A 14,650-nucleotide genomic window follows, 5' to 3' on the forward strand; every position below is an offset into this window, starting at 1 on the left:
TTGTATAGGGCCTAAAGATCTCAGTGAGAATTTGTTGCAACAAACAAGAGACAGGCTGTAATGAGGCATGAAGAGACAATCCCAGCACCCACAGACTGGTGGCCACATTGAAAAGGTCTGAAGGGGCTTCATTCAAATAGCTGACTCAGGGAGGGAATGATGGCCAAAGTTTTAATTTATAGTAACTAAGAAAAGTCAATATTTATTAATCACTTACTGTGTTTGAGGTGTTGAGAAGAAGGCACTATTCTTATGCCTAGTTTATAGATGATTAATACATGTTATATTAATAAATAACTGGCCCAAAATAACACAGCTTTGAACCCAAGCAGGCTGGCTCTACAACGCTCAGAGGATGGAGAAGCAGATATACGATGGTGCTAACCTAGAACAACAGGAGCCAGGAAGGAGGAGGTGGCAGGTGAGGCAGAGGAGGCAAAAGCCAAGTCCAGGTGCAGGGAAAGGTTGCTTCACAATGAATCCTATGTATTATGGACCCAGTGGCTAAATCCCTTTTCATAAGCTCCTTGGCCATCTCTTACTATGAGGCCCTGGAAGAGTCTTCTGTGACTTGGGGTATGCTTTTCATAATGCTGTTGACCAAAAATGGTGTGGTTCCCGTTCAGCCACTTTCCTCAGAGGACGAAGTTTGTTATCAGTTTTAATAACCAGAAGAAAGCTGGTAGTGCCAAAAGAGGCAGCAGCATAAAGGAAATAACTGCTTGGACTCCTAGAACAGCTCCTTTGAAGGAGATTAGCGACTTTTGCTAACTTAGTTCTGTTCTATCTATATGTTTAATTTTTATTAAAACCTTTGGTTATATATGCATCTTAGTAACCAAACTATTGTAAGTTGTCAAGGTATTAAAGAAAAGTTTATTGATTATAAAATTAGGCAGACCAAGGAGTGGAAGATGAAATATAGCTGTCTTAGTTCATTTTGTGTTGCTATAACAGAATATCTGAGACCAGCCAATATATAAGGAAGAGATGTTTATTTGGCTTATGATTCTGGTGGCTGTAAAGTCCAAGAGTGGGCAGCTGCATCTGGTGAGGGGCTCAGGCTGCTTCCACTCCTAGCAGAAAGTGGAAGAGGGGAAGGCACAGGCAAAGGGATCGTACGGTGAGAGAGGAAGCAGGGGAGAGAAACTGAGGAAGCTAGACTCTTTAACAACTGGCTCTTATTGGAACTAATCCATCCCCATGAGAGAGAGAATCACTCACTCCCACAGGAGGACGTTCATTCATTCAAGAGGATGCACTCCTACGACCCAAACACCTCCCACTAGGCCCCACCTCCCAACACCACCACACTGGCATCAAATCTCAACATGGGTTTTGGTGGGAACAAACCATATTCAAACCACAGCAATAGCCAAAGAATCTTCTTTGTGTTTAGGAAAAAAATACTCAACTGACACCCACCTAATTTAGTTTCAATGGTTGAGACATGGCCAGCGTTATAAATAATATCAAAGAATATTTCAGCCTCCAGGAATTTTTCAAAACAACTTTTTTTTTTTTTTTTTTTTTGCCAACTCATCCTGGGTTTTTTTTTTTTTTTTTTTCCAAAATCTCAAGAAGAAGAATAATCTGGAACCCATTTTAAAGTTTTGTGAAAACTCAAGCTTGCCACAGTTTGATTTCTTTCAGATTTTGTCCATCTTCCAAACCTAAAATATAATTCTATAATAATATTCATGGCCTAGTGTATTTCTGTTTAAAAGTAGGAGAATGGGGAAGTTGTCTTTCAGAATTTCTTTTCTAATTTTGGCTGCCTCTGGTCCACCCCATTCATCTTCTTTTTAAAAAAAAAAAAAAATCTCATCCATGATGAAATTAAAAAACTCACCCCGGCCCAAGTTTCAATTCTTCTGATCTGCCCAGACCATAATAACTCAAGTATTGACAAAAAAAATAGTAGCAATAATAGATATTTTTCATTTGCATGGCAACCTTCTTTTACAGGTTCTAAGTTTTAGACTAGGGAGTGAGAACATTGCCTTCTAAACAACTGTGGGCTGGATCTAGGCTCCTTGGTTAAAAACATCTAATATGGATGGAAATACTTGGCATAACTATCCAGGTTAGAGTTTTCTGAGGGCCGCTTGTTGATTTCCTTTGTTGCACAACCCGATCTCGTTTCTGCCTCTCTCAGTAGGCCTTCCAGAGTAGGGACTATCAGAGATTAGAAAGCTCGGCCTCTCAGCTGAACACATTGTTTTGAGATCTTCAGATCACTCTGGGCTTCTCGCAGCTCCAACTTGAACACAGAGAAAGCAGTACTCGTATTTCAGCAAAGGTTAGCTTAATAATGTACTTTAATCTAGGAATATTCGTGGTAGAAACTGGGTTAAGAAACCCCATATCCCTGTCCCTCCTGCTCCCGTTTGGGAACCTCAGGGAACAGCAGCTGTGTCCGGCAGCAAACCAGGCCCCGCCTCTCTTCTGTATCTCTGACATCATTTCTTCTTGCTCCCCAAGAGACTGCAGCCCAGGGGACTTCCCGTGCCCATCCTGCACCATGTTCACCACCTCCAGGCCATAAAAGTCTCACGTGGCACCTACTGTTTACAGACAGAGCACTGTGTTTAACTCTGGCAACTCCTCGATGAAAAGCCCAGCCCAGAGGATCTCTCTCCAGAAAATGTTCCTTGCTATCTGCACCCTTTCCCAGCATCTCTGTAAATCTGTGTTCTCCAGTGAGCACAACTCCAGCACTACCTAAGGCAGCCGTAGTTCCAACCTTTGAGCCATGACCCACTGGAGGAAATACATTTGAGGACACAAAAACCTGTACACACACACACACACACAGACACACCCCTCATAAAGACCATGAACTGAAACAAAAGTTCCATGAAGACAATACTTACTTATTAATATTTAGGAGGCACTTTAGTCTTTTTACTTCTAATTCTGTTTCATCAAAAACAGAAAAATAAAAAGCTGTTCTTTACCCACAAAATTGATTTCAGGATCAGAGTCTGAAAAACTCTAAGGAACTCTGAATATTTAGGATTCATAGACGCTAATTAGAGATTCTAAAGGATGAATCTATAGTATAACTGGGAGGTGACTTAAGGGAGAATGTTCATAAAGCATTATCCAAAAAGTGAAGATTGCTCTAAATAAGGTATTTGCAAACAAATGCTAAATTTGACAAGATCCTCTGACTTTCTAAGAATTCATTCATTCATTAAAGCAAACATGCACACACATATATATGTATATAAATTTTTTTGAGCATCAAGTTCAATCTTAAAACTTATAAAAATGAATACAGTCCTTGTCAGGAGCTCATGGTTTGATGCAGCACACGGAAAACTGACCCCGTGATTATAGTTCAATGTTCAAAGTGCTTTGCCTGAGACCACGTGGGGTGCAGTGGGAGCAGGAGGGAACTCTAAATTCAGAAAAAAGTGGGTGGGCTTCCTGGAGCTGGTGACTCCTGGAGGACACTGGAAGGAGGGTGACACCTTCTCTCTGGACCAAGAAAGTCGCAGGTGTTTGTGTGCGGAGAGCATGGAACCTCTTGAACATACAGGACGTCGTGCACGAGTGTTCTCCGTGGCTGGAGCAAAGGGCGAGACCAGGAGCCTGCACAGTTTTCCTGAAGTCCCAGGACAGCCACTGAGAGGTTTTAAGAAGGGCCGCAGGCCACCAGGTTTCGGCGTCGGAAAGATCACTGAAGATGTGGTGTGGGGGACACTGGCTGAGGTGCCAGGCTAGAGCAGGGGTCAGTCAGGAGCCAGAGGTGACACAGTACAAAGGCCTGGCCGAGGCAGAGGTGGTGGGAGTCGGGGAGAGGGAGGCCTCTGAGAGGCCCTGGGGTCCCACTAGCAGGTGGACTGAAGCTGGTGACATGAGAAGAGGGAGGCAGAGGGTCATGTCTCTGCTGGTGCCCAGGTGTCCAGCAGGCACGACCAGAGTGGCGTTTGTACCCTCTACTCAGATGGGGAATGCAAGGGGGACAAAATTGGGGGATGAGTTCAATTATGGACAGACGTACGTACTGAGTTTGGAGTGCCTGTGTTCACCCTATAGCTGCTTGGACCTGGGGCTCGGGGACAGGCCTGCTTGTGTCAGAAGAAGTCAAGGGCTGGATGAAGCCACAGAGGAAGGATATGAAGCGGACTAGTGGAGCACAGGGCTGAGACCCTGGGGGGGCCGCAAGTGAGGGAGATTACTGATTTGCTGCTGCCCCCGGTTAGTGCGTGGTCAGCACAGCAGCCTTCACCCGGCTTCCTTCCTGCAGACCCCGGCTGTGACAGCGTCCGCCCCCCACAGACGGCAGGGGGGTGAGTCCACAGCTCAGTCTACGGTGCAGGGACGGGCTGGAATAGAGACCCGGGGTCAGAAACTCAATTGCTCTTCCAGTGTCTTCGGAGCAGGGAAGCTCACATCTAGGGGCCGAATTGTGTCTCCCCCCAAATTCAGACGTTGAATTCCTAAGCCCCCAGTACCTCGGAATGTGACTGTATTTGGAGATAGGGTCTTTAAAGAGGTGACTAAGTTAAAATGTGGTTGTTAGGGTGTCCCTAATCCAATAGGCCTGGTGTCCTCAGAAGAGGAGACTGGGACTCGGGCCCACACAGAAGGAAGACCACCTGATGGCGCGGGGAAAGGACAGCCAAGCAAAGGCAGGGGGCCTCAAAAGAACCCACCCTGCCACACCTTGATCCCCAGAGCAAACTTCCAGGCTCCAGAAGCGGGACAAAGTACGTTTCTGTTGTTGAAGCCACCCAGTCTCGGGCTGTTTGTTAGGGCAGCCCCAGCAAAGGAACACACTCACTTTTCTTGTTTTCTGATGGGCGCTGGTCTACGAGGCCTGGTGCCTGCTGGGGAGGAAACAGGGGGCAGCCCGACGCCCAGAGGCAAAGCGGTGGCAGGGAGGTTGAGTGTGAACACTGCCCACCGAAACCGACACGAAACCGACACGAGCCACATATTTACACGTTTAAATGTATCTCCTGCTCTGCGTTTACCAAGTACTTTCTCAGGCCTTAACCCATCTAATCACGACTGCCCCAGCGTCCCGGTCACCTGGGCCTGTCGGGAATGCAAATTGTCGGGCCCAAGGAAGACTTACAGATTCGGACACTGGAGCGGGTGGGAAAAGGGGCACTAATTGTATTTTCACAAATTTCGGGGATTCTGACGTAGCTGTAGGGTATGGGCCTGTCGAGACAGGTGGTCGTGGGGGGATGTGGCCTTTTCACACGTGCGAGTGGCCAGGAAGGCCGGTCTCCCTGGCAACTGGCCCGGAGCCTCTCGGCCACAGCGTTCACGCAGGTCGCCGGGCTCTGTCCCCGAACGCCTGGGCACGCCGCCGAGACGCCGCTCGGGGCTGGAAGGTGAGCAGCGCCCTCTCGGCTCCGGACAGCCGGGGGTGGTGGCGCGCGGGAGCTGGCGACAGCCGGGAGCCCCGGAGCCGCCGGGCGCGTGCGCGTGAGCGCGTTCCCGGGCCCGGCCCGGCCGGGCGCGCGCCGAGGGGGTGGGTCGCGCCTGTCCCGCCGGCCTGGCGCGCCGTCCGAGCCACTCAGAGCGCCTGGCGGCCGACACCCGCGGCCTGCAATTAATACCCAGCGCCCGCCCTCCCCGGGACTCGCGCGCCGGCTCTCGGGGAAGGCGGCGCCCGCTCCGCCACCAGCTCTGCTCGGGCAGCTCGGCGACTGGGGGCCGGGCCGACGACGCTCCTGGCCCCCACCCGAGAGCCGGCCGGAGCGGGGGACGGTGCCGGCCCGCCGAGGTCCCACGCGAGGGTGCGCTGCGGCCCGCGCCGTCGCGGCCGCGGGAACGACAGGTGGGCTCGGCGGGAGCGCGCGGGAAGGTGAGTGGGGCCGCGCAGGTGGGGCGCGTGGGGACGCGCGCGGCGGCCCCTCGCGTGGGGCTCTCCTCTCCCCTCCTCCTGGCCCCTCCGGAGTTTGTCCAGGACGCGGGGAGGCCAAGAGGCTGACCGCCGCAGTGTGTGCGCGGGCGGGAGCGAGCCAGTCGCAGCCCCTCCCCGGCCGGTGAGCGCCACGCCGGCCGGCCTCCCGCCCCAGCCCCGGGGCTGCGACTGCGCCAGGAGCTCGCCTGAAGCCCCTTCCTGGCCCTAGGACCCGGGGGCGTGACAGGCCACCGCCCTCCCTTCTCTGCCTTTAATTCGGGCTGGGGAGAGCTATGGAGACACAGGACACAAACTTCGTTTCAAACACGCCAAAAACTGCCTTTCCAGTGTTTTAAAACAGGACGTGCTTAGGCCGACTCCTCGCAGTTTCCTGGGCTGGGACACTCGGGGGGCGGCTGGCCCGGCTGGCCCTCTAGGGGGGCGACTCGGGCGCGTTCGTGTCCTGGGGCGCGGGGACAGCTCTGGTGTCGTCCTCCCGGCAGTCTGTCCCGGAACGTCTCCGCGCGCTGGCCCTTGCTGGGGTGGGCGGTGACCCGCGGTGAGAGGCGCGGGGCCCTAGCCCTCTGCTGGCTGCACGCGGGCCGGACGGTGCCCCCCTGGTGGCCCGGCAGAGGGCGCCGGCTCCGGGGCGCCGCGCGGCCGGCGGAGGGAGGGGACTTGCGGGCGCCTCCAGGTGAGGAGCGGAGAGAATCTGCCCGAGGGCCCGATCCCCGCGCTGTGGGAAGGGGCGGGGCGGGGCGGTGGCGCCGAGTCGCGGCGGCCGAGCACGCGTGGCGGGAACCGGCGGTTCTGCCACGCGGAGGTGGGAAGGTGCGGGGAGGTGGGCGTGCCCGTCGCGCGGGGGCCGGGGGTCGGGGGCAGCCGCGTGGGCTGAGGCCGGCGGAGGGACTAGCACGCGCCCCGCGCGCCCCTCTCCGGGGCCCGAGGTGCGGTCAGTTGGACTCAGCTGCAGGCGCCCTTGCCTGGGGCGGCGGGACCCGGAGGTTGCCCGCGGGGAGGGGCCGGCGGATCCCCGGGCAGCTACGACGGGGCGCGGCGGGCGGCGCGCGGGGTCCCCGAGCGGTAACAAAGGCGCTGCGCGGCCGCCGCTTCCACCCACTTCCGTCCCCGGCGCGCGCCGCCGGCAGGAGCGGGCCGGGCCGGGGCTGCTCTGCGCGGACTTTCGGGAAGTTGGCGCGGCGGCCCGTTACGCGGGAGGAGGGCGGGGAGCCGGGCGGCCCGGGGAGGGGCGCGCTAGTGTTCGGAACTGCGACATCGCGGGTTCCCTCTCCGGATCGGAGCCGCAAGTGGCGAGGGCGGCAGCGGCTCCCGCGCCCTCCTCCGGTCCCGGGCCCGCGCCTCTGCAGGGCCCCGCGGCTGTGAGCCCGGCGCGTGGCGCGCCCTGCCCGCCCGCCTGCCCACGCCCTCCCTGCAGTTTCTGTGCGCGTGCGGGCTCCCGAAAGGCGTGGCGTGGTCCCCAAGTGACAGCCCCCCGCACCCTGAGTGGCGCTCCCGAAGGCGGCAATTGCATTCCTGACTGCGAATGAGCGGCGGGGAGGCTCGGATCCCGCCGCAATCTGGGTCAGGTGCGGGGTAAGCGCTTAGGCGCAGGCACTACCCCCTTGCGAAGTCTGACACTTTATTGCAACGGGAAGTTCCGCTGCAGGGGACAGGCCAGCTGGGGAAATTAAAGGAGCTCCTGTCCCTACCCCACCCCCCCAGGCTGTGGTAACTGAGTGCAAACCCAGCGTAGGCACAAGTGCTATCGCGGGAGTGTCAGGGCAGCATCTCTGCGCGCCAGACGGTTGTTTCCCAGGATGGGACAGGAGGGGAGGAGGCGCTGGCCGGCGAGACACCCCAGCACCCTGTGATCCATGGATGGCATTCGCGTCTTCACATCTTGCCTTATCTGTCTCCACCCCCTTCTTCTGTTTTAAGGAAGCGGGTAGGAACTGGTTTTTAGAATTGCTAACGTATGAGAGAATCTTACACACCGTGGAGGGATCGTCCCATTTCTCTTTTAAACCTTACAGCCTCCTCCCAGGAGGTTGTTTCTATTTTACAGACGAGGAAACTGAGGCTTGAAGTCAACAGGTCCAAGAAAGAGTCTCTCCAACGAGGGCTGTTGATTCCTCCCAGTTTCTTTGGCAGAGGCTGTTAGGGAAGAGTTGTTTATGGATCTCTGGGCATGCGCTGTAACCCAGGCTCGGGTTCGATTACGTTGGGCATCAGGGTTTGGTTGACTTTTCACATATTGCTGGCTTCTGCTGGCGCCAGTGCCTCAGCGCGTTCTTATTTAAAGCTTAAGGTCTATGATGGGAGCTAAGGCTTCTTCCAAAAACCTTCAGAATCATATGACGGTTCCAAAGAGAGTCAGAAATAGCTGTCCTTTGCTTTACCTGGTGTCTTATTAGGCAGGTGGGCCAGGAGCCAGGAACTCTACCCGGCGTGGAGCTCTCTGGGCCCTCCTGTTGCAAGGAGCCCCAGTGCCCACCCTGTTTAAGCTGTGTGTGGTTTCGGCACTGTCCTCAATGTGTGTTTAAAACTAAGTGAAGTCTGCCTTGGAAATAACTGCCAACCTTGCTGACTGATAAGTTAAAACCCCCACATTTCTTTTAGGGATCTAAGAATATGGTTTTATCCACGTACTTGCATGCATCATTGAGCTCAAGTTTACTGTACAGGACCTTAGCATTGTCCTGAATGTACTTAAAACATATTGCCTTAAAGAAAGATGTTTGAAACCCTGGAATGACAGTGTTGGACTCAGAACGTCCCCGGTAGGAATAGCCAGGCCGGCTTCTGAAGTCAGAATGGCTGGGTTCAAATGCCGCCCTCACTGTTTATCACCTTGGGTAATTGTTCAGACTCTCTGAGCTTCGCTTTCCTTTTTAAAAACAGGAATAATAATAGTGCCTCCTGGCTTCAAGCTATGAGGATTACATTAGATAATCCATAGAAGATACTTAACACAGTGCCTAGGCCCAGCCCAGAGTTGTTGTTCAACAAATGTTAACCAATGATGATGTTTAAGAACAGAATCCTGCTGTCTTCCCTTCCTTCCCTCATCCGCAGAGGTAAAGTAGTTGAGAGTTTTCTTGAACTCACTATTCTTCGTCAACACTGCAGTGAGTGCTTCCTCCTTGTCAGCAAGCTGGGCGTGGCGGAAGGGTGGTGGTGATGGGAAGCTTCGTCCAGTTGCCCGAGGAATTTACAAGGGGTTCCAGAACTGTAGAGCTTTTCTCCTGGTTTTACTGCTGTGTAATTTTGTGGCTTCCCTCCAGTCATTTCCTTTCCTTTAAATTTAAAGACAGTATTCTAATGGCTGAGATGATAGGACTTTTTTTTTTTTTTTTTTAAAAAAGCCCCAAACTCAACAAACTGGAGAAAAGGGAGCAAGTATTCCTTTTTCTCATTCAGCAGCCGTGTATAGCACTAAAGAAATATGTCTGCTTCTGTCAAAAGCTGTGCTGGCCCAATCTGGGAAGACAGACCATTTCCTTGGAAAATAGAATATTTTCTGAGAGTCTGTTCAAAGAGGAGCCAAGTTCATAGAAGAGGAAGGAGAGTTTGAGACATGCCGTTTCAAAAATATTTGCTCAGATATGGTAAACTGTATATGATGTGAACATTGCTAAACCAGCTTTTAGAAAAGGCAACAGCGTGAAGTATAAATCAGTTAGCAACCAGGATCGCTATTTCATACGTTAAAAAACTTGGAAGGTTTTCAGTTAAGCAACTAGAAATAGAGAAATAGTTTTATTATACTATATTAGGTCTTTTTTGCTGTGTTATAGTTCTTGATTTTGTTTTGCTTTTATCTTTTAAACAATTGGTTATGGACTAAAGTTCTATAAAGAAACCTTATAATGTCACTAAACACCACTTGTTGGTGATGGTGTAGTTACCATGAACATTATCTCCAAGAAGCACATGGATGGGGAGTAGAGGGAGGGATTGTCCTTACGCTGCCATCCCCAACCTTTTTGACACCAGGTGCTGTTTTTATGGAAGACAATTTTTCCATCAAGTAGGGAGGAGGGGATGGTTTCGGGATGATTCAAGCACATTACATTTATTATACACTTTATTTCTATTATTACATTGTAATATATAATGAAATAATTATGCAACTCACCATAGGCTGGGGACCCCTGTGTATAGGTTTTACATTTGGATATGAAATGCAGCTTTCTCCCATACTGGAAAATGAGCTGTGTGTACAACCATTGGACAGTGCGTAAAGGGTTAGGAGCAAGGTCCCTGCTTTTGTGCATCTCACTCCATTCGTAGCCACTTGTTGCGCCAACTGGGAAGAAAGGAGCGGCTGCAGGGCATGCGCCAGACCTGCGCTGGGCTGTCGCTTCCATTGTGCGGAAGATGAACAGGCGGCCTTATTTTGGATCACATAGCAGCTTGTTCAAAAGCATCTTGCACTCCCCAGCTGTTCCACAACTTCTTCGAATATGGGAGAGAACTTGCCAGCTGCTGGGGCGACTGTACTTGCATTTGCTGCCTTTGTTCAGTAAACAAGGAAGGTAACAATCCATGAGCCTTTGTTGAACGGTAGACATTGTAAATAGTCTTATTTGTTTCTGTTATGTCAATGTTATTCCAGATCTAGTCTGTCAGGGGAAAAGGTTTAAAGGGAACTATCAGAATTAACATTTTTTTTTTCCAAATAATTCTATTTTTAGGATAACTAGCATGTATGGTTTTTCCATACTTAAAACCTTTGCTGCTTTTATATTTCATTGACTAACAAAGGAATGGATCTGACATTAAAAATAAGTGTTTTTTTACAAAAATTGCCATATGAATTAGATTTACTTATATGTATTTTTCTGTTGCATGAAATACATAAAAGTTAATATGTGTCTCTAGAAAATGTGTTTGTATTTTCAGAACATTGTGTGATTTTGCATTTGTTAGAGCTGGAAGGCGCTTTGCCCACTCCCTTTGTCTTACCAGTGAGAAAACTTGAGTTTCCAAGAAGTTGTTACTTACCTAAGGTGATTTGGCTGTTTAATTTAGTTCAGCAAAGCTTACGTTGAGTGTTTACAAGGCGACTGGCCTGGGGAACCTATAAGGATGAATAATGCTTGGATTCAGCCCCCAGTAGACTCACAGTGCAGAACAACTGATATAAACAGATACTGAAAATATGAGTCTGTAGCAAAGGCAGCACCTTTTTTGTTTTGAGAACAGTATTGTCATCGTGTCAGCCCAAATAAAGCCAGAGCAGCAAGTTGATGTACCGGGAAAAACCAAGGAGGAGAGTCCTGCGTACAGGAAGATAGAGCAGGCATTATATGGTTTATCGAATTTTGAGTGCACGCACTTAGAAGGTTTTGTGTGCATGTAGAGCTAAGTGTCCCCACTGAGGTTTCCCTGTCTTCCACTTCCTGCTCCTAAAACATTTTGCCTTGCTGATTATTGTGAATTGTAAATAAATGGCCCTCTAGTAGCTGCAGAATAAATCACAATCCTTTACTGGGAGTCGGTCGGTTTCAATCCCCTTTGTTCTGTAAGAGGTTGTAAAATAAACCATAATCACTTGGACATGTATAAAAGCCTCTGACTCTGAGTCCCACCCGCCTCTTAGGGGATCTTGCCTTGGAAACTGCTGTTGCTTCAGATGCACTCGTGACTCACGGTCGCTGACTGGGACCCACAATTCTAAACCCTTTAATCCCCTTCTGAGCTCTGTTTACACATTCACGTATATTTTACTTCATCCCTTTTGCATACTAATAATAGATTGTCACCGTGTTTCAGTTTGCACTTGGCTTTACTGCCACTTTCACTCGAGACACTCAGGAATAGGTTCTTAGGGTTGCTGACCCAGGGTTTCCATTTTGCAGAAGGAGAAACTGAGGCTCCACCATTGAGAAGCTTGCCTGGGCCAGGATTTGAGCTAAAACCTCCTGACTCAGAATTCAACATTCTCCCTGGCTGGGAGGGTCACCTTATGCACAGCTGGAGGTTGTGTTGGTCACCTTCCTACTGAGGATTCGTTGTATTCGACCTGTCACAGTGGTCCCTTACCGGGTTTCCCACTGGGGGCCGTGCCTGGGGTAAACCTCTCTTCCTTAGCTCGGTTCTGTGCACATTACAGTCGTTCTCTTATCTTGTTATGTGTCTGAGTCTTGTCTCTGAAGTACAATCGCCAGCTTTCCAACACATGGACCCTCCTTCCTGTTACACACACACACACACACACACACACCCCCCCCCACACGCACACACACACAGAGGCCCAACACGGCTATGAGACCCGTTACCCTTTTCCAACGAGAGCAGATCCTTTCAGAAGATAACTACTTTTGCAGCATCAAACTGTTTATTCCTGTTTAATGCTTTGGGATGCTGCAGAGTTCTTGTTGGAGGCAGATAGAGGTGGAAGGTCAGAGTTCACCTGTGTCATCTTTTCTGCAGGGGACTGTTGGAAAATGAGCCGGCTCCCCTTGGTGCTGGTGACCGTGCTGTCCCCTGAGCATCGCGATCCTCAGGGGTTAGAAACCACAGCCATTTCCCTATAGGAGGAAGAAGATGGTGAGCTTTGGGGGTGCAGCGCCTTTGCCCAGGACTTATCTCACACTCCCAGTGCAGCCACAGTCCTGCTCCCCGCGGGGCCCCTAGACCTCCCCCAACCCCCAGACTTTGGTGGCTTTCTCTTCCTCCTAGGACCCTTTGTTTCCTCTTTGACATTCTGTGCCTCCTGCTCCGGGTCTGTTGCTGTTACCCAGCCACCTCCCGGCAGTCCTGGTTTCAAGTGTCTTAGGGACGCTTTGCCTTGATGTCCTTATCTCCATCTGCTATTGGTGTTTGATTCCGGCCTGCTCTGTGACTTGCGTAAGTTGCCTCCCGTGCAGACCTTCCTGGCTACCCCTGCCAGCTTTCCCTCCGACCGGCTCTGCCTCCGGCTCAGCTCCTCCTCTGCGCTCGCTCACTGCCCGCCAGCTGCCCTTTGTTGCGGTTCCCAGGGTTTCCGGCACATGGCTTTGTTTCCATCCGAGGCTGCTCTGCTCCTTCCTTCTTCCTCCCTTTCCTTCCTCCCCTTTTTGTGACTGTCCTTCTTGATGGGTCTGTCCTTTTTCCTTTATTGTTTTCTTCTCAACAATTTGCAAAGCCTTCTGCCTTTGTCCTGAGTCAATCCCGTTTGGCTGTCACCTTCGTTTAGTGTAATAATTACATTAAGTACCCTATCCAAGTTTTCATTTAGAGGAGAACTTTTGCTTTTTCAAAAGGTTCTTTGGAATCGAAACTTGGAAATACCAGTTTTGAAACTGGTTAGGTCAGGGCGTTTAAAGAGGCCTGAACTTTGGGGTAAACTGTTTGAAATTTATTTTGGCGTTCCTTTCACGTGGCCGTACCTTGAAAGTAACTGAAACATAAGCTTGTTCTGAATAAACTTTCCATTGCAATTGCAAGTGGAAATTGTACATACACAGGGCGGAATTCATGTTTACTTTTTTTTTCTTTTCAAAATTATATTTTTGGAAAATCTTGGAAGGGAGTTTGTGCTTTGTGGCCAGTCTGGCTTGTGTAAGTCATGAACGATTGGTCACATTGAGACTGTACTGGGTCCTTTTGTTCAAAAATCTTGTTAGGGATATTTCCTACCACTGTGGCTCCTGCAGGGCCAGGCTGGTTCGGCAGCGTTCACCTGGCCCTCCGGAGCCTGGGTACTCGATCACTGCAAGAAAATAACTCTTTTTCTGAAATTTTGCATGTGTGTTCACTATTTAATTTACATTTCTCCTTGCTCTACCTTTTTCAGGTTCCAAAAAAAGTAAAAGGGCGCTGCCCAATGCCAAAGTGGAGTTTGGTTCTTTAATTTCCCAATCAAGTGGTTTTCTTGCCCTGGTAGATGTGGGACTGTTTGCGTCACTGGGGTGGAAGCTAATGTTGGTGTAGCCTGGAACTCAGCCAGACCGAGGCATCTTTGTCTCAGCAGTGTTCCTTAGTTGGTGTTGCTGGCCATAGAATTTTGATGTGGTCATCAGCTTCAGTTAAGCTAGTCAGGTGACCCATCTACAGTAACATCTGGAGAAAGGTTTTTGAAATTGAAATTATAGACAAACAAGAAATGGAAGTGATCAAGCAGACTGTTCATTCAGTCATGCATTTGTTCAGCAGACATTTGTTAATCACGCGGTGTGTGCGTGTGTGTGCGTGCACCTGTGCGCGTGCTCAGTGTTGAGAGTGAGGAGTGACTCCTGCCCTCACAGAGCTTACAACTGGGGGCGCACACTCCAGATGCAGTGGAACACGAGAGGGTGCCCTGGCGGGGCGCTGCCGATGGTAGCATGATCTGGTGACGGTGCGCTCTCTGGCAGGCCCCGTGCTGAGGGCTGGGAGGGCTCCACATGCTTGCTGTGTCTCTTTCAGTTAGCACAGTCTTCCCAGTGGAAACCTTAACTGCCTAAAGTGAATAAGACAATTAAGTAGGAGAGTCTGGGTTTGAACTCAGACCCAAGGGCATGAACCTTTTGCAATAAACAAGAGGACGTATCAGTACCTTCCTAGGTTCACGTCTCTGCCCATCCCTACCACTGTGTGTGATGAAGGAGGAAGGAAGCCAGGAGGGCTGTTCTGCACAAAGGATGTACGGTGCGGAGTTAGCCTCGCCCTGCTATCATGTCATATGAAGCAGCGGTCCCCAACTTTTTGGCACCAGGGACTGGTTTCATGGAAGACAGTTTTTCCACGGGGGTTGGGGGATGGTTTCGGGATGATTGAAGCACATCACATTTATTGTGCAGTCGGACCTCT

General features: G+C 50.7%; 1 protein-coding gene across 2 annotated transcripts in view; it reads left to right on the forward strand.

Moving 5' to 3' along the window:
* The first annotated feature begins 5,806 nt into the window (after window positions 1-5,806).
* Window positions 5,807-14,650, forward strand: part of SVIL (supervillin) — a 209,950-nt gene continuing 201,106 nt past the window's right edge. For both annotated transcript variants that reach the window (XM_069458976.1, XM_069458977.1), the window contains exon 1: window positions 5,807-5,833. The gene's annotated coding sequence lies outside the window, so the exon portion shown is untranslated. The remainder of the gene's footprint in view (window positions 5,834-14,650) is intronic.

Source organism: Eulemur rufifrons, chromosome 25 (genome assembly GCF_041146395.1).
Source record: "Eulemur rufifrons isolate Redbay chromosome 25, OSU_ERuf_1, whole genome shotgun sequence".
Lineage (NCBI taxonomy): Eukaryota > Metazoa > Chordata > Mammalia > Primates > Lemuridae > Eulemur > Eulemur rufifrons.